Below are 5,977 nucleotides of genomic sequence, written 5' to 3'. Positions count from 1 at the left end.
CAATAAAAAAATTCATAGGTTACTTTCTTCTTATACATGCCCTGGAAGTATATGTAATTTTTGTAATGAACTTACTTCTGTGCAAATATATCAGATAAAGGCTCAAGAGCTATCACCAAATTCTTCAGAGGATCCATTCTGCAAGTGTCTAATTTTCACTTTTAAAATGTTGCTCATTTATGTTGTTGAAATAGCAGAGTGACACAACAAACTTTTAAATTCATGGTAGTTTTTCTGCCCTTCTCTGACTGCTCTACCTGGTTCCAATCATCAGTGCCCTTTACCTGTAACTACACAGAGTTATATGTCAATCTTCCTTCAGGCAAAGCAAGAGAGGCCTTAATTTCTCTACATACATGTTGCTCTAGAACTTTAATAGTGAAGTAAAAAGATTTTCCTTTAAAAAATTCATCTTCCAATTATTAAATTTTTAATTTTTTAAGTAAAATTTTATTTTAATGAAATTTTACAGAGAAGTTAGATTTTTATTCATTCACTGTTGCACAATTAACTGCCTCCTCCTCCTCTCAGTCCTCTTTGCAATGATATGCTTTTTATTCTGGGCTATTGTCATATGCATAATGCCTAATCATATATTATTATTTTTAGGCAGTTCTTTTTTTCAGCTGTTTCAATGCAGCAGTCATCGATAGATTCTTATCCTATTCTCATCTGTTATAAAGCAGGCCTGGCATGGGGATGTTAAAATATTTTTAGTATTGTGCAATGAATTTATGCAAATTAATCTTCTTTTAACTTCATAATACTATAGAGCAAATGAAATATTATTAGTATAAAATTGATAATTCTTCAATGCATGATCTCTTTAATATTTGTACACAATGTCTATGGTACTCATGTATATTTTGTCTGTGGTACTCATGTATATTTTCTTTGTATAAACAGAATTTTTAGATTACCATCTAACAAATTGGAAGGTACTTGTAACACTGTCTTTTAGAAGGCATTAAGCTCTGGTGACTTACTAGTTATAGTTGTGCTGTCAACCCAAAGGCATACTATTTTTTCTACAAGCTGCTCCATGGGAGAGAGATGGTAATCCCTTTCTGTGACATTTTCAGCCTTCGCAAAACTAACAGAGGGTCAGCCATGAGTTGATTCTGACTCAAGGGTACACAACAACAACAACATTAATCGTCACTGGGGCAGTGGCTAAGGGCTCAAATGCTACTTAGTCCAACAATCTGACCCCACCAAGCACACCTCAGAAGAAAAGATATGGCAGTCTGCTTCCATCAAGAACTTTTTTGGGACAGTTCTCTCTGTCCTAAAGCACCACTGTGAGACAGAATTAAATTGACAACAATGAATTTTATTATATGTTAGATTTTCAGAATATTGTTAATTTACATTTGTAAAATACGTACATGTTGCAATAAATTTTAAATCGTTCCCTTTTGTAACTTCTCTACTATGATCACATCATTCAGCCTTCTCCCATGTAATCTAATTATTCCAACTAATAGGTTTCTAATTTTAAGCTTGATTTTCTGAGTTGTCCAATAATTAGCTAAGTACTTAAGCATCTAAAATATTTTTATTTAATACCTTATAATAGTAATCACTTATTAAAAGCACAAGCAATATTCTTTGATGAGAAAAATCATGTATTATAAAAGTTAAACCTAAATCTTTGCTATCTAGCTAAAAGACTTCAAATAATTAGATTTCTGTTTTAGTATTGTCAATTTGTACAGGATATAGCTAGTTTAGTGGTAGAGCATTTGACTGAAAATCAAGAAGTCCCCAGTTGAAATTAAGTACATGAAAAGAACAAAAAGTCATTACAAAGACAGAGGAGAAAGGGAAAACCAAAATAGTTGCCAGAAGAAACTATGAGAAGGCTTTAGAGTGTTTGCCGAGAAGCTAAAATAAAGGGAAGAGGTGAAGAAGTAAAAAGGCTAAATAGAAGATTTCGAAAGGTAGTTAAAGAATAAAAAACAAAATATTTTAACAAAATGTGAAAGCTGGAGTCAGAGAAGGGAAGAACTTGCTAGGCATTTCCCAAGCTGAAAAAAACCTGAAAAACAAATTCAAGCCTAAAGTTGCAATACTGAAAGATACCATGGACAAAATCTTGAATGATCCAGGAGCATCAAAGAAGATGGGGGTGGGGAGATCTTAGTCATAGGGTCACACAATTTGATTGGTGGGTAAAGGAAAAGGGAAATATCTGGTCCTAAAAACAATGTATATGAACTTCGTAAGTAAACTAGTCTAAAATAAAAATTTTATTTAAAAAAGAAGATGGAAAAAATACACTGAATCACTGTACCAAAGAAGAATTGGTTAACGTTGGAAAATTTCAGGAAGTATCATATGGGCAAGAGCCAGTTGTAATAAAGGAAAAAGTTCAAGCTGCATTCAAGACAATGGCAAAAAATAAGAGGCCAGGAATATATAGTAAGCCAATTTACATTTTTCAGCTAACAGGCACAGCCCTGGATATGCTCACCAACCTGTGCCAGGAAATTTGGAGGACAGTCCCCTGGCCAATTGACTAGAAGAGATCCATATTTATTCATATTCCCAAGAAGAATAGAATGTGTAAATTATCGTATAATATAATTAATGTCACATACAGGCAAAATATTGCTGAAGATCATGAAAAAATGACTGGGACAGTACATCGACAAGGAACTGTTAGAAAAACAAGTGAGGTTTAGACGAGCTAATGACATCAAGGATATCATTGCTGATGTCTAATGGATCTTGGCTGAGGCAGAGATTTCAAGAAGAATGTCTGTGTTTCACAGACTACACAAAAGGATTTGACTGTGTGAATCACAACAAACTAACCCTGAGGAGAATGTGAATTCCCAACTCTTAACTGTATTAATACAAAATTTATAGCCAGACAAAGAAACTGTTCCCCAAACAGAGCAAGGAAACACTGAATGGTTTAAAAGGAAGGGTGTGTGTCATTTTATTCTTTCTCCATAATATTCATTCTGTATTTTGAGCAAAAACTTTGAAAACCTGGATTCTGAGAAGAAAAACATTGCACAAGCATTGGAAGAAGTCTTGTCAACAACGGCGTGCTGACAATATACAACCTTGCTTACTCAAAGTGAGGATGTGAAACTTGTTGCAGAAAATCAAAGACTACAGAAAACAAAAGTCCTCATTATTGGGCCAATAGGCAACATCATGATAGATGGAGAAAGGATTGAAATTGTTGAGCATTTTATCTTACTTAGATCCACAATAAACACCATTGGTATCAATAGTCATTAGTTAAGTAAACACATTGCTTTGGGCAAGTCCATTGTCAGGGACCGTACCAAAACACTGAAGAACAATGATGTCATTTTGAAGGCTAAAGTGTGTCTGATACAGGCCATGCATGCATGGCCTTTTCAATAATTTGTTATGCATTTGAGAGCTGGAAAATGAATGAGGCTGACGGAAGAATTATTGATACCTTTGAGTTGTGGTGTTGGAGGGAATACTGGACTGCCAAAGGGATGAACAAATAAAATCTATCTTGGAAAAGTTGCAGCCAGAGCAATCCTTGAAAGCAAAGTTGAAGATTTGTCTCTTATACTTTGGACATGTTGCTGGGATAGGTTATTCCTTAGGAAGGTGCATTATGTTTGACAAAGTAAAGGAAGACTCCTAAGGAGATAGATTGACACAGTGACTGCAGCATTGGGCTCAAGTGCATCAGAGGTGATGAGGCTGCCACATGACAGGACAGGATTCAGGTCTGTCCTTTACAGGGTTGCTGCAAAACATACTGAACACAACGTCACCTAGCAACAGCAATAATGGCCATTTTTTTACACACCTCTTTTCCGGAAACAGGTAAAACCAAATCAGAAAGATTGTTAATAGTCATTAATAGTCTGACTTTATAAAGTCAGTGATTCCAAAAATCAATGTGATTATTTTTAAAGATATTTATTATCAGCAATTGTTCTTTCTTTCACTTTTTACTTTAAAAATTACCATTCCAGTAAAAGTAGATCATTTTTTTAGTGTGTACTTGTTTGTGTATCTTTAGGGTGTGTGAGAAGAGAGGAGACTAAATAAAGGTGCTTTATCTAAGACAAAACCTTACTATTCTGAGAATGGCAGACAAGACCTGTTAAGCAGCATTTGACTTTCAGTGGAACTGCTCAGAAATTTTCAAAGATGAGAGAAAATAATATTCTCAACTTGCTGCAAAACAGAACATAATTATCTTAGTAAGACCTTGTCACTGAGACTGGGGAGGGTTAATGATTATCATGATAATTAAAATGCAGAAGATATATAGAGCACTTATTTGCTTTCTGAGGAGTGCAGTGTAGTTCCCGTATATTCTTATTGATCTCTGTGAAATAGATATATAATGGGCTGTTTAAATACCTCAGGATAATGGAAAAAAATGCGTGACCTGTTAGAACCATAAGTGATTATAAGCGTTTGGTTTCTACCTCACCTGAGAGGCAGGACCTCCAGTGACACAGCTCTTTGAAACATCTTTTCAGGTCATCATTGCAAAACTGACTCTGAGGGAAGACTGCCACCTACTGAATCCCTTTTCCCACGTTCTCTCCAAGGGCTAGGCTTCCAGATTTAAAGCTGTTCTAACATGTTAAACTGTAAGAAATAACGGTAATTCTGTTTCTTGCACAATGTAATTATTTTATTTTGCTATCCAGCCCCAGTAACTTAATTTTAAGGATACAGTAATCGCAACTAAACATAAACTATTTTACTCATAAGTTTTTGCTTTAAAGCTAATACCCAGAGATAGAGAATAAGAATAATTTTCAAATGAATGAATTTATTAAAGCGCAAGTATAAATGCCTCGTCATTGTGGGAGTGTCCATAAGAGGGAGCGAACATAAATCTTGTTAGGAGGCAGGAAAGGTGAGGAGACAGAATTAACTGAATCCCTTTTATTGCTGTCTAACAACTCCAAAGAGGATTTAAATATATCGTTTAAAGTTTTTGAAGATCCAGATATTTTCTCTCAGAATTACCATTTTCACTAAAAAAAGGCGCTCCAAAACATACTTTCCTTAATCAATACTTTAATAACTAATTGATATATCCCACTATACGACTGGATAATTCCCATTTTTTATGGTCTCTCTTTCTTCAATCCATCTTCACACAAAAGTAATGAAACATCATTTCCTCAATCTACATTAGTCTCTATTTTTATAGCTTAAATTTAAAATTAACTTACTTTCTGGGTTTAATTTAATCTAGATAACTCCAAACTACATGCCTAAATACAAATAATTGCTGATCAAGATTTAATCATTGTTGACTAATTTGTGAATAAATATTTCCTAGCTCACATTAATGATAGAATGTGTGAAATACATAGATACTCTTTACAAATTGTGGCGTCTCAATCTGTGCATTACAAATTATCCCTTACAGGTACAACTTTATTTATTGTGAAGTCAATATTCTTTATTTCTTGACATTCACTGAAATCACAATTATTATATTAGTTATTGAGTACCATTCAATAAGAACCAGCTCATAGCTGACCATCTAGCAGGTTTTCAGAGGCAGTAAAGTGCATGGAGTGAAACTGACCATCTTTCTCCCTCTGAGATGCTGGTAGATTCGCACCACCTATCTTTAAGTTGGCAGCACATTTCTTACCACTAAGAAGATTGTGTGTGTGTGTGTGTGTGTGTGTGTGTGTGTGTGTGTGTGTGTTTTGTTGTTTTTGTTGCTGAGTCAGAACCTACCCATAGCTGACCTTCCAGCAGGTTTTCAGAGTCACTTGGGAGGAGAAGTGGCCTAGTGTCCAGATAGAGATAGAGATAGATAGAGAGAGAGACAGACAGACAGACAGACAGACTCTTATGTGTCAGGAAGTATTAGGATAGTGCATAGTATAGGACAGGGTTCAGATCTTTTGTTCATAGGTTCGGCCTCTATGAGTCATGCACCTAACAATAACAACAATGTGTGTGTATATATATATTGATATATACATAT

This window comes from Elephantulus edwardii, unplaced genomic scaffold (genome assembly GCF_000299155.1).
Source record: "Elephantulus edwardii isolate Elephantulus edwardi_28Jun2011 unplaced genomic scaffold, EleEdw1.0 scaffold00023, whole genome shotgun sequence".
Taxonomy (NCBI): domain Eukaryota; kingdom Metazoa; phylum Chordata; class Mammalia; order Macroscelidea; family Macroscelididae; genus Elephantulus; species Elephantulus edwardii.
Note: the sequence above shows the minus strand (reverse complement) of the source record.